The sequence below is a fragment of the Rhynchophorus ferrugineus genome, unplaced genomic scaffold (assembly GCF_030347505.1).
Source record: "Rhynchophorus ferrugineus isolate W39M unplaced genomic scaffold, kcgeb_rfMv2 rfM9, whole genome shotgun sequence".
NCBI classification, from domain to species: Eukaryota; Metazoa; Arthropoda; class Insecta; order Coleoptera; family Curculionidae; genus Rhynchophorus; species Rhynchophorus ferrugineus.
The window spans coordinates 41,283,720-41,303,633 of NW_027472588.1; the positions used below are offsets into that span (position 1 = coordinate 41,283,720).

The window sequence follows — 19,914 nt, forward strand, 5'->3', positions numbered from 1 at the left end:
GACGTTTTGACGTTATAAATGTAGATGACGTATGTACGAAATAACTTTGGATATACTATACAGTAAATAACGTTGTACTAAATATTGAAAATGTCAATATTTCATACAAATTTAGAATAATCTTGAAATAAAACAGCCGACTTTCTATTACATCGTATTCTAATAGTTTGATCATCTTAAATGTTATCAACTTACAACTAGAAATCAATCAGTATAAAAATAAACTTTCTAAAAGCTTTTTATATAACCAACCAAAACATTATACTAAAAGTAAACGTATAATACTTATAAGTTACAATAATAATTATTGAAAAACTCAAACATTTACCATTATCATACTGATTATAAACAGTCGCCTGCTCCTATATGAAAGAAACACTAACAGAATTCGAAATCTTGTTCTCGCAAGGACGTAGCGTCCAGTTCGAGGACTTCCTGATTGGTTACGAGAATTCGTAACGTCACGAAGTGAAAGTTGGGTCGTTGTTTACGCTGGAACCGCGCACCAAATTCGCTGATATTTTTTCAGTGGTGCGATATTTAAATTTTTTTGAATTAAATCTTGCTTTTTTTCGATCGAGTTTTATCCGTTGCGAGATATAATGAATAATTTATGTTGATGCTTCACGGGTACCCAAAGTAACAGTGGATCAAAAATCGCGGTACTTATAGTACAATACTGGATACATGTTAAATAATAGGAAATAATATAACTAATAGGTAATAGTCTATTCAAAGAAGTTTTGAACATACATTATCAAGATGTTTAATGTATTGCCTGTCGCAATTTGTAAATTAAAGAAGTAGTAAGAAGTAAATTCGTAAGACTAGGTAACGAACCCCAGGGCTTGAAACATTTTAGTTTTTATTTAGTTATTGCAACGATTATTATGTACATATTTTATGTTTTGTGTTAAAAATCTAAGTTTGATCATTTTCACATTTTCACTCACTAAGAGTTCCTTATTTATTTTTTGAAGTCGGTTCAATTTTTTTATTAAACATATTTTATTATGTAGTGGTATTAACTGGAGAGCTAATCCACATAATTAATTATTGTTTATCCAAGTAATGTATTTTATTTTCATTAGAGAGAATCCTTTTACGTTTAATTATTGTTTTCTTCGTTGCTGTTACTGTTACGTTTCCCTGTCAAATAATTTTTCACTGTGCATTTTGTAGTATTTATTTGCAACTGCACTGATGTTTACTTCAACATTGCGTCAGTTTATCTCGATGTGTCAATGCCTGGCCCGTACAATTATATTATTTACTGAGCTGTGTATCTAAGTTTTCACACTTAAGGGACAATATTATTAATAATGTAATAAATTTAAACAAAACATTAACAAATCGCTGTATTCTTACGACTTTTCAGTTTAATTACCTTGTATCCTATTTTATAAGGCGTCTGTTGAATGGAAGGTGTAATGCTATGGCGCCAGATCTGGTGAATACAATGGGTGGGGCAATGCATCCCACTCGATTTGCTGTAGCATATCCTTTGCGGGCTTTTAAGTATCGCGCTATACATTAAATTGTTATGTTGAGATTTATTAGGTAATTTTTATTGTTTATTGCCTTTACAGTGTTATTTGTAGTATATTAATAGTATTTTTCTTAATAATATATAGTACAATTTTTTGCCTAATTAGAATTTGTATAACAGGTCAATTGAAAAGTCCCCGGCCTACCATAGTAAAACACATTTTTTTGGGAAAATTAGTTTTTTTTATTCAACATAATTCCCTTCAAGGGTGATACACTGACTATAGCGACCATCCGACTTTTCGATACAATTTTTGTAGTACGATTTCACCTCTTCATTCGACGAACATTTCTTCCCAGCGAGAACAGGAAATAGTCGCTGGGGGGTAGATCTGGAGAATACGGTGGATGAGGAAGAAATTCGAAGCCCAATTCATGGATTTTTGCCATCGTTTTCACTGGCTTGTGACACGGTGACACATTGTCTTAACTGGGGCATGGTCGTAAATTTATATTTGTGATTGTTCAAAATTTGTGATTGTCCTAGGCACGAGTGTAAAATCCGACAAGGAAAATGATCCCAGTCACGCTAGTAACCAGGCTGGGTAAGACCGGATGTCTTCTGGGATGATTTCTAAAGTTGGTCACTTGGAGCCCACGTTAAACTGTAGGTCCAGTCCAGATAAACCCATAGTTGGTAAAAGGAGACTTTAAAATATACTAAAAAAAACATCTGGATGACGTATGTACAAAAATACTTTGGATTGACTACACCATTTTTTTACCATCGGCCCTCTGGGGATTCAGACGCGCGTTGTTTTGTGATTTCAACCAAAATTCATCATAAAAATATCAGATCGATCGACTTCTTTTTACGGTTGTCGTTAACTTGTTGAATTTACACTCCGACCAAGCGGTGCGACGTTGCCGCGTTTATTACTATATAAAAAAAAATCGTACTGTTTCCTTGTGCTCCTGATGCAATGTTAATCACCGGTGACTTGATGGCATTGACGAAGTCTGGGACGTCACTGTGGAGGACTGTGTTCCGACTTGTATCGTTTTTATCGATATTATTCATTAGAATCACGTCTTGTAGATGTTGGGTTTTGTTCACTGTCTAGCTATTATATACTGGCATGTATATTTTTTATAATATATTTAATATATTACTCCTATAAATTCGCTTTAAAAGATTTGTTTATTTGAAGCTTTATTACAGAAAATCAGTACAATGTTGGTACGATTGCCGCTACTTTTCCTCATCTTTCAAGTATGTTTTCACCGGTTTTGCAACAAGTGGGTCAAGCGTTGTCATAGGGATGCCAAAAAATATCGAATATCAAAATGTAAAATTGGTGCTTAATTTTAAAGATTCTATGCATTTGAAGGTTAATGATGTTTCTTGGACCGATATATCAATTGTAGCCCTATTCATGGTTTCATCGAGAGATGCCTTCAAATCCTCGTCTTAATTTTTTTTGCTGTCCAGAAAAATGATGTCAAAATCACCACCTTTAAAGCGTCAAAACCAGTATTCATATGTTGAAATCGATGGAGCATGATTATCATAAGCATAAACTGAAGTAAAATAGTGAAGCTTCCAGGGAGTGATTATTGTTATTGGATTGAAGAATGAAAATTAAGATATGGAACGTGCGATATTCTTGTGCGTTTGATTTGTGATTGTCCAAATCGAGATAGTAAAGAATCATCTCAAGTTATCTATATTAGTGTTGAGGCTAAGCCTGTCCCGACTGTTCAGTTTTATGTTTTACGAAAAGCCAGGTGAAGAGTGATACTTTCTATTTGCGGGGTTCTAGATCATCATTCCAGTTGATATTCCAAAGAAAAATGTAACGAGACTGAGATTTATTGTGTTATGACTTCTATTCTGTCTTGTGAAAGACGAAAAGTTGATTGTTATATTGTGAATGCTGACTGAAATTGACATATAGTGAAAATACACTTCTAAGAAGTTGGCTAGTTGGATTTTGTTGAAGAAATTGGACGATTTGTTCACAAGTGCACTGCGAGATGGTCTTGGTTGATCAAGATGAATAAGTTGAATAATATAAGGTGTACTGTAAAGTGTTTACCAGGAATTTTGAGAAGTTGCAATGGAAGGCAGTGGACAGTGAACGGTATTTACAAGTAATTTACGTAGAAGAAGACAATAAAGTAGAAGTTCCATGTTTTAATTCAAAATATCTGTCGTGTTTGATACTTTCGATAGTGTAGATACAGTTTCTAAGAGTCTATGGAAGAGTAACTTGTTGCCGTTGTTTATAGACAAATGTTATTGTTATTATCATTGTAATATTTTGTGTGTTTTCGATATAGTGACTATTATAGTTTTGTTGAATATCACTACATAGTATAAAACAAAGTCGCCTTTTCTGTCCCTATATCCCTATGTGCGCTTAAATCTTTAAAACTACGCAACGGATTTTGATGCGGTTTCTTTCAATAGATAGAGTGATTCAAGAGGAAGGTTTATATGTATAATACATGCATAATATACTAAGGCAACAGTGCTAATTTTAGAAGTTTCTAACGTGATGTCGTAAATTAACCAATTTTTTAGGCTTATTTAGCAATTAGCAAAAACGCTGCCTAACCCTAAGAGTTAGATCAAATTAATGTACTACAGTATTGTACACCATAAAAAGGTCTACAAAAAAGTCCGCGATGGTATATGTTTATCTTTTAGGGATAACCCACATTAACCATTTTTATTGTTTACTTTTTACGTGAGAAAATGGCTTATTTACGAAGCTATTTTAAGCAATACGGCATTAATCCTTATCGAATTAAGTACCTTAAATACAGTGTGCAATTAATATAGATCAATATGGTTCCTTACAGCATGTAAATTAAACAAATATTTTCGGAGATATTACAAATTTAAAATTTGCGTTTAAAAATGTGTAATGTAATAAAAATTGTATGAATTTAGATATTCCAAAGATAGCAGGAAATCTTCATAGTAAGTATAGGGGAAGAGGAATTGTTTTACTCCAAATTTAATGCGTGCAGGCCAAGGGCAGTAATGAATGAACCAAAAATACTGGATCGATTTTAATCATGTTTTCATTGAGTGACATAGGCATATATATTTTATGCCCGTGCAAAGTCGGAGCGGGCCGCTATGTTTTTATATACAACGTTCATATTTTTTCTGTAGTGTACTTAATTTAGTATCAGCATTGCACCCGTGCGAAGCCGGGGCGGGTCCCTAGTAAGATATAAAAGTATTTATTATACACTATATCTGTATTCTTCACAACACTTCCAACGCGTAGCCGAGTATTGTCCTGTAAAAGGATTACTTTGTGTCTGTTACTGGCTCGTGTTGGCCTTTTCTTCAACAATACACTGTTCAATTTGTTCAAGTTACTATTTATCAAGTAACTAAAATAGTAAATGTCATGCAGCAGACATGAGTTAGGGGATTCTTGGTGTAACTATTGAAATTGGAAGAATTATAGTAAAAATAAAAAATTTTCAGTTATAAATATCTTTTTGTTTTCAGTGAGAAATCATCACTTCTTGCAAAACTTTAAAATCAGATTATTGACTAACGCCAATTCGTAATAAAGGTGTTAAATAAATAGACAACAAATCATTATCAAATTACTCGCTACAATTGTTTATAACGACGTACTAATTTACGCACGCCATATTATTAATACTTCTAAGAATCGTCTGGCGGGTCTGATATCATTACACATGGTGCATGATTCAATATAGTTTCAGGTTAAATGAGTGAATCACCTGTTATATACCTCATGAAAAGTAGAAGAGTTATTTTTGCGGCCAAATTTACGACGAGTTATCCTATTTTGGATCCGCCAATTCACATTTTTTTCAACCGAACAGCTGGTATTAACCTTCGACCGTCAATTGGTAGCCCCTATCGAGTCGTCTGTCATCCGTCGGGAGTTTAGTGGAAAATCAATAGCGTTTATTTATGAATCATTCGGTGTATCACTCACTGAGTTAACAGCCATTAATAGATCCTTCTTTGTTAACTTAATTAGGTTTCGTAATAACGGTCAATTGAAAAGTCTTCGGCCTAGCATAGAAACACATTTTTTGCTCATTATAGTGACCCTCTAACTTTTCGATGCCATTTTTGTAGTACGATTTGTCCTTTGCTTCAAAATAGACCTCAGTTTCGGCGATCAACTTTTCATTCGACGAAAATTTCTTCCCAGCGAGCATACTTTTGAGATCTGAGAACAGGAAATAGTCGCTGGGGGTCAGATCTGGAAGATACGGTGGATGAAGAAGCAATTCGAAGCCCAATTCATGGATTTTTGGTACGATGCATTGTCTTGGTGAAGCAGCACATTTTTTCTTCAAATGCTGCCGTTTTTTGGCGATTTCGTCCTTCAAACGGTCCAATAACGCTATGTAATAGTCGCTATTGCTGGTCTTTCCTTTTTCAAGATAGTCAATGAAAATTATTCCATGCGCATTCCAAAATACAGACGCTGTAACCTTGCCAGCCGACTGTTGCGTTTTCCCACGGTTTGGAGCGGGTTCATCGGGTGCAGTTCACTCGGATGACTGTCGATTACATATATTCATTCCGAATCATTAACTCGTCGTTGTTTTTGGTCAAAAGTGAGCTCGCGCGGCAACCACTTTGCAGAGAGCTTTCTCATACCCAAATATTCGTGAATGATATGATGTACACGTTCAGTTGATATCTTTAGAGTGTCTGTTATTTCATTCAATTTCAATTTACGGTCATTCAAAATCATTTTGTGGATATTTTTAATGTTTTCGTCAATAACAACCTTTTTTGGCCGTCCACTGCTTTCCCCGTCTTCGGTGCTCAATTGATGGTTGATTTTCCTGGGGCAGTGTCCGGAAACTCGGCATCAAGCCAAGTTTTTGTTTCAACTGTATATTTTCCCTTCAAAAAGCAATGTTTTATCAACACGCGAAATTCCTTTTTATGTATTTTTTACAATAACAAAAGTTGCTTCACTCAAAATGATATAATTCACAAACTAATGATCCGACAGCTGTCAAATTTATACACGCATCTGTTGAGGGTTACGGCTAACTAAACTACATATGCATTTAATTCTAGTAGCGCCATCTATTTGTCATGACGGGGACTTTTCAATTGACCTCTTATGTATCATAATTTCTTAATATCTTCAACGATTTATTGTGTTTATGGTGATGAAGGCTCAAGTGAACATCGGTGCTAGAATTGCTCTTTCTCCTTTTGGAGATATCGATGTTAAAATAGGAGAACCGAAATAAATCAGCCCGGAGAAGCTTCCATTAACACTAAGAAGATGATGATTAACTGTTTACTATTATTAATAATAAACTTTACAAAGTTGAGAATCTTCAAGCAATTAAATGTTATAAATATAATCTTATTAGTCATATCGATGATAACTTTTGTTACTAATAGATGCATATTTCACGAACAATTTTTTTCGAAATATTTTCTTTGTTGTGCAATAATATGATATCGTGCTAACAGATTTTAAAAAAATAGCGAACTAGCATTAAATCGTATAGGACGATTTTCTATCTAGTATTCATGTTAAACCACCACCATTTCAGCTTATAAAGGGTATTTATTTCGCGGAAATATAAATGACATAATATCCTTTGCTACAAAATAGTTAGTTTCCCCAGCAATAACATGAATTTTATGGAATTTTGAAACAAGAGCTCTTGAAAGATTTTTATAAAATATAATTCAATAAAAACATAATAGTACAGTGATAAGATTGTGAATGTCCAATAAACTTTGAAGGGGCCAAGCCTGAGACGTCTCACTTGTTCCTTATAGCACTACATCAAAGTTTAAAAAAAAAGAACTCAAAACTTATTTATATATAATTGCTTCGGGAAATATATCAATTGAATGTGTATACATCGTAGTTCTATTGAAACAATCTGTATTACTGAACATACGGCTAGTAAAATCTGTTACAAAAATCAGAAAGTAATTACCGACATACCTGCTATTTAGATATAAGATTTTTAAGTCATTAAGTTGTAATTGATAAGAAATCTATAAATGTATAAATACTCATAGACAGAAAAAACCTAATATGAATACACCAGTTTGGATTTATTAACAAGACCAGATCCACAGAATAACAGATGTTATTGAAAAAGCTTAAGAAAGTAAAAAAGTATGCTCAGCTATATTCTTAGATGTAGAACAAGCCTTGTTTATGAACAAGGCCTTGTTCATAAACTACAGAAAATGTTGCCAAAACAACACACCGAACTATTAAAATCGTATATTACAGACAGAATGAGTTAAATGATTTAAACAAGAAGAAGCTTACTCTACAATAAAAGAAGCTAAAGCCGGTGTACTACAAGGAAGTGTACTGGGGCCAATGCTTTATCTACTCTACACATGTGATATACCACAAATGGAGAATATTATGACGGCTACATTGGCCGATGGGTCCTCCTGGTTATATACCTAGATTTAAGTAATGTAACTAGTAATGGCTAGTAACAATGTAATAATTAAATAATAATAAAAACAATTTATAAACACGTATACTGTTTCGAATCTAAATCAGGACAAGTATTTTGTAAAAGACATATCACCACTAAACATCTAATATAGATATATATCAATTTATCCATTGTATTTCGTTTTGTGTCATATATAGTATGTCGAAAATAATGTATTAATAGCAACTTAATGCTAAAAATGGAGATTATGACTCATGAACGAAGACGTGGTGTCTTACTCTTTGTATTGCAAGAGATCAATAAATCTCAATGACGTACAGCATAGGGTTTTGCACGTAAATAAGGAACTACGTTGTGATACCGTAATAAATATTTGCACAAATAGTCACATAGTTTTTACGATAAATTTATTGTACGGAAAAAAATGTTATTATCATTTTAAACCATAAAAATGGTAACTATGATTTATAAATCGAGAATGGTAGGTAAATATTGTATTTTTTTACGTTATGCGCAATACCTGATGATTCACGGATGATAAGTAATAAGTTTTGATAACAATCGATGCATGATTTTATTAGAGTGTTTAAAAATTTTTATGTAAGATTCTTTCAAAGAGAATCCGTTTTCAACATTAAACAAAAATGTATGTGACATTTGGATCGATAACCTTTTGCTACTTTTCTGGTAAAGCACTAATTGCCTGACTGTAGAGTGTCTGTGATATCTGCGATAGTGTGATGGTCATGAATGCTTCAATGAACCTCAGTGTCAGGGTTTGTTTGTTTGTTTTCGTTCTGCAATTTTCGATTAGTGTAGGCCATCATATTTCTTCTAGTGATATCACTAAGACACTAAACGTTGGCTATAAAACAGTTTTGAACCATCTACATAAATTTGGATACCAATAAAACTCCATTCTTAGGTTATATGTGAATTAATAGCAAAAAAGGTAATAGAGTGAATTTCTGTGTGTGAATTTCAACAGATATGGGATGAAATCGAGCCAATTTTTGAAATGAATAATTACTGGGGATGTAAAGTAGATCTAGTACGTGAATAATTTGCGACATATATCATAGTTGAAGCCCAGAAATGGTTACAATATCGCCTTGTATCATTTCACTGAGGGACCGTTGTATGATGGCAATATTACACTTGCTAGCAGTACCCCATAGTTGGATTCCATATCACCAAATAGGCTTTCGTGTAGCAATACCTTATTATCTAACGATAACTTGGATTTGCACCCGATAAGCAAATACATTTGGTAGAGTTTAAGTCCAAGTTGTTTCCATTTGGCCAGTATGTGCTGCTTCCAAGTTAGGTGTCGATCTAGCTCCATACCAAGATATTTAGCAACCATTGGCTTGGGGAAGTTGATGATTGATGCCAATTGATCATTATATATTGAGTGTTGAGCATGTTCTTCTACGCAGAGTGAAAGTTACATGGGCAGATTTTGTTTCATTTGCTTTAATACGCCATGTCTTCAGCCATAGTTGTATTTTATCAGAGTATGTTTGAAGGTTCTTTGATGCGGTTATGGAATTTTCTATTGATCACTGCCTTGCTGAACTCCTGAATATGTTGGATGTAAATCAGTGAGTTGATTGTCCTCTTTTATATTGAGATATCTATCTTTATAGTTTAACGTGGTGTTTTAAAAAAGGCTTAAGAACATCACTTGGTTCAATTTTTGGCTCAGAAATCGTTTTACAGTAACGAAATTATTGTTTTATCATTGATTAATATCTTGTAATTTAATAATTTAATAATAGCTTGTAATTTATATAAATAAAACACATCTTTCTTAAAAACATCTATAGATCATGATTCAAGGTCATAGAAGATTGGGACCAAGATTTAGTTTGTTGTCGATTTTTTAACTATGAAATGCATTTGCCCAAATATCTGGAAAAACACTTAGAGCTTCAAAGGTTTACAACTATTTTATTTTTACTTAAGGGGGCCTAATATTACCTTTTTACATAATGCCAATCTAGACATTTTAAAAAATTTACTTGAAATATAATTGTGTGAGCTTTTTCTATAGATTCTTGTATGGTAGCAACGTAAAACAAAAACAACATTTGGATTTTTAGTATTTAAAACAATCGGAAATGTCAAGAAAAAATGTCTCGTTTTTTGGACCTATAATTTGGTGAAATACAATTTATTTGGCATTTTTTTTTACTTTGATACTATAGGAGAAGGTATAGGGAAGGCCCGTATGAAATTTGAAGGAAATCCGATCAATAGAACTTAAAATATCATGTGAACTGCCTCGAAAAATTAGCGAAAGACACGTTTAGTTTCAATTTTTTGATGTCGCGTCACCAAAACAGCTATATCTCCGAAAATAATTTCAGTTTTCCAAATTCCTTTTAACAACATATTCTTAAAAGGTTAAGGTTTGAAAAGATGAAAACATTTCTAGTCTAGAATATCTCCTTAAACAAAGAGCAACATTTTACACGAATGTCTTATTTTACTGGAATCATTTTGAGTCAGATTTACAACAGAAAATATTTACTTATAATAATCATAACACAAAGATAATTGTTGGTGATTCATAGGCCGCCATTTGGTTTACACATCACGCTGTCAAGATATTTAATTTAGATGAGCATTCGTTTGTGTATGTGATTTATAGCAGCACTGACCTAGGATTGTTCGGATTGCCGTTCGCTACCCCGCGAACTTAAAATAAACTCTTGTCTTTTTGAAAATAAACTGATCGTGTCGGGCGGAAATACACGGAAATCGATACTTTTTAAAATGACTCAGACGACGGTGTATCATTCGGGTGAACGATCTTGATAAAGTCCTGTGTTCCATCGAATTCCGAGCGTTAGTGTACCAATTTAGTCCCTCATTTCGTAATTAGTTTAAAGGATATTCGAAACAATTCGATACAGTTAAGTTATATTGGGCCGAGTTATAATGTCATCGAATGGATTTTGCGTTGAAAAAACTGCTGTTTTTCTATTAAATGCACCTCGCTACACTATACTAAACAAGATCAAACATATTCGTTTGAGCCTCTGTCCTGTTCTGGTGTTATCCAGCAGCTAGATTACGTCGATATTGACATGAGAATCGAGTATTTCCACATGTATCCTTGCAATTCTCTTGATTTCCTGGGTGACGGTCGGTATCTGAAGGTCTCGGTGTAAGTAATCAGTCCTGTAGTATCTGGGTGCACCAAAATAGTCTTCAGTACCTTGTGTTAGAAAAACTTGAATTGATAATGACCTGATGACCATTTTTTTCAGTAATTTTGAGTGCAAGTGTCACTAAAAAAGAGCAACTATACTTATATAATACTAGCGACCCGCCCCGGCTTCGCACGGGTGCAATGCTGATACTAAATTAAATACACTACAGAAAAAATATGAACGTTGTATATAAAAACATAGCGGCCCGCTCCGACTTTGCACGGGCATAAAATATATATGCCTATGTCACTCAATGAAAACATGATTAAAATCGATCCAGTATTTTTGGTTCATTCATTACTGCCCTTGGCCTGCACGCATTAAATTTGGAGTAAAACAATTCCTCTTCCCCTATACTTACTATGAAGATTTCCTGCTATCTTTGGAATATCTAAATTCATACAATTTTTATTACATTACACATTTTTAAACGCAAATTTTAAATTTGTAATATCTCCGAAAATATTTATTTAATTTACATGCTGTAAGGAACCATATTGATCTATATTAATTGCACACTGTATTTAAGGTACTTAATTCGGTAAGGATTAATGCCGTATTGCTTAAAATAGCTTCGTAAATAAGCCATTTTCTCACGTAAAAAGTAAACAATAAAAATGGTTAATGTGGGTTATCCCTAAAAGATAAACATATACCATCGCGGACTTTTTTGTAGACCTTTTTATGGTGTACAATACTGTAGTACATTAATTTGATCTAACTCGTAGGGTTAGGCAGCGTTTTTGCTAATTGCTAAATAAGCCTAAAAAATAGGTTAATTTACGACATCACGTTAGAAACCTCTAAAATTAGCAATGTTGCCTTAGTATATTATGCATGTATTATACATATAAACCTTCCTCTTGAATCACTCTATCTATTGAAAAAAACCGCATCAAAATCCGTTGCGTAGTTTTAAAGATTTAAGCGCACATAGGGATATAGGGACAGAAAAGGCGACTTTGTTTTATACTATGTAGTGATATCCAATAAAACACTCAATGCACATCATCAAAATGACGTCAATAGGTCGCCAGGTTGCCGAATCAACTTTTTTTAAAAACTAATTTGTTGTTATGAATGAGTAGAACAATACTTTTGTTTTCCTTTCAACCGTTATCGATTTTGGTAAAGGTTATCACTGATATTAAAATAAACCGAGCTTAAAATCGCAAGTTTGTTGTGATTGTGCGTTTTATCACATTGCAGGGAAACTAAAGAACTGATATTGTATGCATTATTCATGCATCCTGGCAGAGATTCCCATAAATAAAATAGAGTTGCGACATATGTGGGTGTCGTGAATGAATCAGTGTATATTGAAAATCTTCTTGGGTCGATTTTTTAAAATATACTTGATGTTCTAGGAATCCTAGATACATCAAAGTACATTTAAAATTTTCTTGGCTAGTTTACTAAATAAAAATTATGTTCATCTAGATTGGTGACTACAGATGTTTTATCTTCTGTGAGGGTAAACATATTTGGTTTTCATAATTAAATCAAATAGATCAAACAAAAGAGTAAAAGCTTTAAAATACTGAACAGAGAAGAAACTAATAACGTTTATGTGATATTAAACTTAAAACGTGGAAAGCAGTTGGTTGATATTTGATATTAAACTCACATGGGTGTGAATGTATACATTTTTCTTCATTTCCAGCGTTCAAGTAAACCCTGTGGATGAGTTTTATAATTCAACAGGCATAGAAACAAATTTACAAAGATTTGAATATGTTTATCTTCTGAAGAGCGGTGACAAAACCATTTTAAAACTCAAAATGTGTCTTCAGTGGTGTCTAAAAGTGAAATTAATGCTTGCTGAGATAATTTGACACAACACAATCAATACTGGACCGAATGGTGATAGTTTAGTGTAGAATTAGAAGTGTTTGAATCGACTGTCGACTAACTTGAATATTGAGGATATTACTGACGCAGATTGTCCATTGCAGAATCTCGATCAATATTCTAGCGACCTTGAGGCATGTCGAATTTTACATTGTGGAATAACTGTGTACAAAATACCCAGAAATATAATCCCAGATGACAACGATTATCTGACAACCCCGAGACGTTCATCTGAGATGTTATTGAAGGGTACTTTTTATCATTCAGTAACCGACCATCGTTTGGTTTAGACGTGCCACCATCGACTGCCCAAGCCTCGTCTACAGATAAGCCCAACTCCGATACCTTTCATTTCTTTGTATTTTTTAATATTTTATATCGTCAATAAATAACGGTCATATAATGTCAACAGCACTGTTTCATTTTGTTTTACCTCTATTCACTGAGCCATATAACATACCCCAAAATATAATTATTGAGTACTTTTTTTGTCAGTCTGAAAATAATGTAACTGCTGGAAAAGGGTTTCATTGATAATTAAATGTGAAAAAACACAGTTGAAGTTTACTGTTTTGAAGGTCATTCTGATAACCAAGACAAACATTTACAAAGCTTTGTTTATATTTGACCTGCTAATTAAAACATTAACAAAAAATCGTTATAAATAAATACTGAACGTTATGTAATACCCAAATTTCGTCAACGGTTGTCTGAAATAGTTCGGACCCTTATATTTATAAAAAATTAGTTGTATATTATATATTTATGTATTTAAATAACATTCCATGGTATTTATTTAAGTTTACATAACTAATTTTCGATAATTTTTTGTGTACTTAATAAAAATTTTCATCAATTTTAAATTTATTAATGAGCTTTGTTTAAAATTCATCCCCAAAGGTCATTCATTCAACAGACTATCAAAACCAAAATCGGAAGTCAAACATGCTTTGACACGCTCGGCTGATGCCGGTGCATCGGCACCGAAGGTCGTTACTTTGGGAAATATATATTTCTATTTGTAATCGTGTTGAAATTCGCAGAAACTACACATAAAAATCATTATAGTTATTTTAAAATCATTATGATGATTGTAACATTCGCTGCTTGTTGAAATTGACGAACAATGAGGGTAATTCTTGCTGGTCAAGGAAATAACGGCGGACGTGGCAACGCCGCGTCGATACCACGAACTGGCGCGCACACACACAAGAGATCGACAAAGAGGGATTGTAAAAGGTGACTAGAGGTAAACACGCAAGGTCGATGGGCGTCACGTGATCAAAGAATTACCTGAGAGTTGGTGACCAATTTGCTGGATCTCCATCGTTTGCTTTTAAACAGGTTATTTCGAAATCCGTCTGGTTTTCACAATACACTCGTTCCCGCTCGGGGAAATACTTGATACGGATTATATTCCGACGATCGAACGTTCGGGTCTCTCTTTCTGGTAGACTATGCCGAGTTTCATTGATTTACATTCGATTAGCTCGCGTTTGATTTTTCGTTTCTTTTTTTATTCAATACCCCGTGAAGATATCGCTGTTTTATCATGAAATATTATTATTTTTAATGTTACATTTGGTTCCTTTTTTTATTAATTACATCATACATGATATATGCTTAGTCAAGATCAATTGAAAAGTCCCCGGTCCGGTCCCCGCAGGAAATCTGAAGATTGAAGCGAACCAAACCACACGAACTTATATAGTGTCATCATCATTAGTTTGTGAATTATAGCATTTTGAGCGAAGCAACTTTTGTTATTGTGAAAAAATGGATAAAAAGAAATTTCGCGTGTCCATAAAATATTGCTTTTTGAGAGAAAAATACAGTTCAAGCAAAAACTTGGCTTGATTCCGAGTTTCCGGACACTGTCCCAGGAAAATCAACCATCCAGGATTGGTATGCTAAGTTTAGACGTGGTGAAATGAGCACCGAAGACGGTGAACGCAGTGGACGCCCAAAAGAGGTTGTTACCAACATTTAAAAAATCCACAAAATGATGTTGAATGGCGGTAAATTGAAATTGAATAAAATAGCAGACACTTTAAAGATATCAACTGAACGTGTACATCATATAATTCAAGAATATTTGGGTATGAGAAAGCTCTGTGTAAAGTGGCTGCCGCGCGAGCTCACTTTTGTCCAAAAACAACGACGAGTTGATAATTCAGAGAAGTGTTTGAAGATGATCAAGCGTAATAAACCCGAGTTTTTGTGTCGATATGTGACAATGGACGAAACATGACTCCATCATTTCACTCCGAAGTCCAATCGACAGTCATCCGAGTGGACTGCACACGATGAACCCGCTCCAAAGCGCGGGGAAACGCAATAGTCTAGTTTTACAACAGTTTTACTATGGTAGGCCGGGCTCTTTTCAATTGACCTGCTACACCAACCTTGGTATTAATGTTGATGGTAAAGCCAGTGAGGTTTCGACATGAAGTTGGTTACCCGATGCGATTTACTACTTAGTAACACCATCTGTTGTAAATCCTTTAAATTTAATTTATAGGTCTGATATTAATAATCGTAGTAATATTTTTAACACAGTAGTGCAATCATCAATTGTTTTCAAGGTCACGTATCGGTGATAACTTTTAAATCTAGGAAGCACTGGATACTGTTTTACAAATTAATTAAAAAATTGTCAGGACATTGTCAGATTTTTTGAATTATTTGGTGGTGTATAAATAAGATTTTTTCAGATAAATTGGAGAACATCAGTTTTTAACTTCTATAATGACAATTTGTATTCAATGCTTGACTTTAACGTATTATTTCTATTTATAGGGGTCTTTTTGACCTTTAAATTACACGTTTTCATACATTTTTGGCTTTTCCTTGAAGCTTTTTGATTCTGACGATAAATTTATCGCTTTCAAACTCAAATAGAACAAAGGAAATAATGTAATGGTGATACAAAACTACCGATAATGACTTATTTATATACATAATACTTTACCAGGTTACCAGCAAATTTAAGCTTAAAGTTTGTTAAGTATCTAGAGTTGTATTTGACACTGAAATATTGCCAGCCTATTATAATATAACTATGGACTTAAAAAATATGAATAAAAACGTTTTCATTCATACGCAACGTGACACGTCCTATTTCGGATATGCGTCCAGATAAGGAATTTGTTCAAGTGCTACAAGGCCTCCGAAACTATGATTTAGTTAATCAAATATTTGTCTGACTTGAAACGTACTCGTATGTCATAATATCGGCCTTTGATGCCCCACAGATTATCTGATAATGACTCATCTGTATATGGAAGTACTTCCCTGCCACGACAATTGTCTAGGCGTGATTGTAATTCTAAATATCATTAGGATTAATTCTATATTTATATCAGAAATAATGTTTGGTGATTATTTAGTATTTAAAATAATATAACATATTGCTTTATTTCTTAATTTAACAGATGTACCTGGTTTAGTAACATACAGGACAAGAAATATAAGTAAACTATATATATATATATATATATATATATATATATATATATATATATATATATATATATATATATATATATATATATATATATATATATATATAAAGGTTACTATAGCCTATTCAAATTTTTTTTTGTACATACGCCATCAAAATGTTTGTGCCACAATTTGTAAATTCGTTTTAGAATCAGACATTATTTTCGTTATCATTTTATTCTAGTTAAAAAGAGACATAATGCTGTCTGATTAGTTCGAAAACGTAAACGAATGAGCCTGTCAAAGTCGTCTGGTTGTCACAAGTAAGCAAAATTCTTCGATGACGATTGGATGAAAATGTCTTCCCAGGGAGCATTCTTTTGAGATCTGAGAACAGCAAATTGTCGCTGGGGGCCAGATCTGGAGAATACAGTGGATCCATGGATTTTTGCCATCGTTTTCACTGACTTGTGACACGGTGCATTGTCTTGGTGAAGCAGCACTTTCTTTTTCTTCAAATGCGGCCGTTTTTCGGCGATTTCGTCCTTCAAGCGGTCCAATAATGCTATGTAATAGTTTCTCTACCCACTTTGCACAGAGCTTTCTCATACCCAAATATTCGTGAATGATATGATGTACACGTTCAGTGAAATCAAAATCATTTTGTGGATATTTTTAATGAGTTTATCGGTAACAATCTCTTTTGGGCGTCCACTGCGTTCATCGTCTTCGGTGCTCATTTCATCACATCTAATCGTAGCATACCAATCCTTGATGGTTGATTTTCCTGTGATAATATTAACTCTAACTTATAAACTATTGTGGCTGTATAATTAACTGTATTTTTTTAGATGTACTATAGTGTTAAAATAAATTATATTTGATAAAATTTTTGTTCAATTATTTCAGCCAAACTGAACTAAAATTCAGAGTTGAAGCGGCAACATTGCGACGTTTTGACGTCACAAAAATTTAAATTCTATTTGTTGACTTCTTAATTTTTTTTTGTTAATTACTTTTACAATAGATATACTTAGTAAAATCTTAATTTACAAAATTAATTTATTACTAGCGTTCTTTACTTCGACAGCCTTTGTTATTTCTTTATATTGCTGGAACTTTAACAAACATTTTAGATAGAGGGTTTGATTTATTCTACCCAAAAGGAAAAAAAAACCTACAATTTAGGCATATTTTTTTAATGTTTGACTTACATATTATTTCAGTGGTCTTACATGATCGTTTTGACCTTTAAATTACATGTTTTCATAAATTTTTGGCTTTTCCTTGAAATTTTTTAATTCTGACAAATTTTAAGCTCAAATGGTACAAAAGAAAACATGTAATGGTGATACAAAATTATTTATAATGACTTAATAATGACAAAAGCAAAAACAATACCTACAATTTAGGCAAATGTTATTTATGAAGAGTTCTCTGTCAATAACTACGAAATATCGGCGGACATGTTATATATAACACATAAATAACCATTACAGTACAGTATTACGTAACCCGGTGATATTTATTATTTATTACGTAACAATATCACTGGCCAACACGTACTGTACGACGAACAACTAAAACAATGTACTCTCATCATAATCTTGGCAAGAAATCCACATCGCCTTATTGGACTTATTCATTAATATCGTTGGTTCTGACTGTGACTGTTCGGTCTATTTATAGAAAAACATAGTAGGCATAATCGGCTAGAAAATTTGAAAAGGTTTAAAGTGAAAGTAAAAGAGGTGAATATACTTGACGTTACGAAATAGTATACGCCCGCCAAATGGGAACAACTGTATACTATCACATGGAAACAATCATTTACTATGTTGTAAATCTACAACATGCATCTTTTAGTTAAAATAATTTATGAAATATTCTGTGGTTACCGTTTTTCATCTAAAATAATCAGATATTTGGTTATAATGTTATTGCTGAACTGATGTGACGAAAAATCGGAAGTAGTTCGGTGTAAAAGTTAATCAGTTTGCTTTTTAAGCACTAATTATATCATATAAGACGTCGTAGAAACGCTGTAGGCAACTTTTTCTATGGTGTAGTGGTTAGAACGTTGAGCTCACACGCGGAGGTCGTAGATTCGATTCACAACAGGGAAGCAACTTTTTTTGTTCTAGTTTGATTGGAACATTTGTCAAATCACCTAGACTAGTTGGCGGAACCCAGGGCTTGAAACATTGAACGTTATTTTCAGTCATTGTTTCTTTATTCCTATTTTTCCCCATACGAGATGCACCTTTACTTGGCTTACTCATTGTAATGCTTAATAAAATAAATGTGTAATTTATTGAGTAAATATCTAACACTAAAAGGAGAAAAATAAAATATTTTTGACAAAGAAATTGAACCGATTTCAAAAAATAAATAAGGAACTCACTAAAAAGTAAAAAATAATCAAATTTAGATTTTTAACACAAAAAAAAACGTTTTAAAATAAAGTATGTACATAATAATCGTTAATAATAATAAGCTAAATAAAAATAAACAAAAATCTTATTTAACGTATCTATTACACGTATTTTATATTCTACTATATACATACCATTTAGCTTAATACCTATCTAAATCTATTTATATATTTATAATATTATTTTCGATACTGAAGCCGTCTGAGCCTAAACAATAAAAAAATAATATAATTTTGTGACATATACAAAAAATTTAATTAAACACATATCTATTTTGTTGTTGAAATAACGTTGTTGAAGCTATTTTACTTCTTCTGAATCTCTTTCGTTGCATTTAAACAACTGGAAACGGTTGATTCATCAAATACTAAGCTGCCTGCAATTTTTTTTAGGAATTTGGGCTTGACTTTCATCCAGTAGGTCTTGCAATTAATTGTCCTGAACTTCTCAATTTTTGGTCACTGATATCCAAATCGTTACTCTTAAATCGCTGAAACCAAAATAAATAATTGGGATATGATGGAGCAACATCATTATAAGTTTCTAATAGTGTTTGAACAGTTTATTTCTTTAGCAACAGCTTCCTTCAAAACAAAAGCGACCGTATATACCTAATAACTTAATAAATAAATGAAAAACTGTTGTTTTATGGGAAGAAATGTCAAAACAATCGAACTGAATAGTTATTTACATTAATACCTTACATTTTCACCAATAAGTATCGCCGATCAAAATTCATGCAAGCATCTATTTCAAATTCTATATTTCATTTGGACTAAATCAAATATTAGATCATTAAACATTATTTATAAAAATAACTTTTCAACTGAGCGAATGCAGTTTCAGTAATACATTAAGAGTCTTTTGATCGGAAACATTGTAATGTTGGATTATTAATCTGTATTTTGGTTTTAAAAGTCAAGGTAAACTTCTTCATAAGACACTCTGGTTGAATATGAACGAAAAGAAATGAAACTTATTATAAAACATATTTT

General features: G+C 32.8%; 1 protein-coding gene across 2 annotated transcripts in view; it reads right to left on the reverse strand.

Annotated features, from left to right (window-relative positions):
* Positions 1–19,914, reverse strand: part of Megf8 (Multiple EGF like domains 8) — a 221,635-nt gene that overhangs the window by 81,199 nt on the left and 120,522 nt on the right. The gene's annotated exons all lie outside the window — the stretch shown is intronic.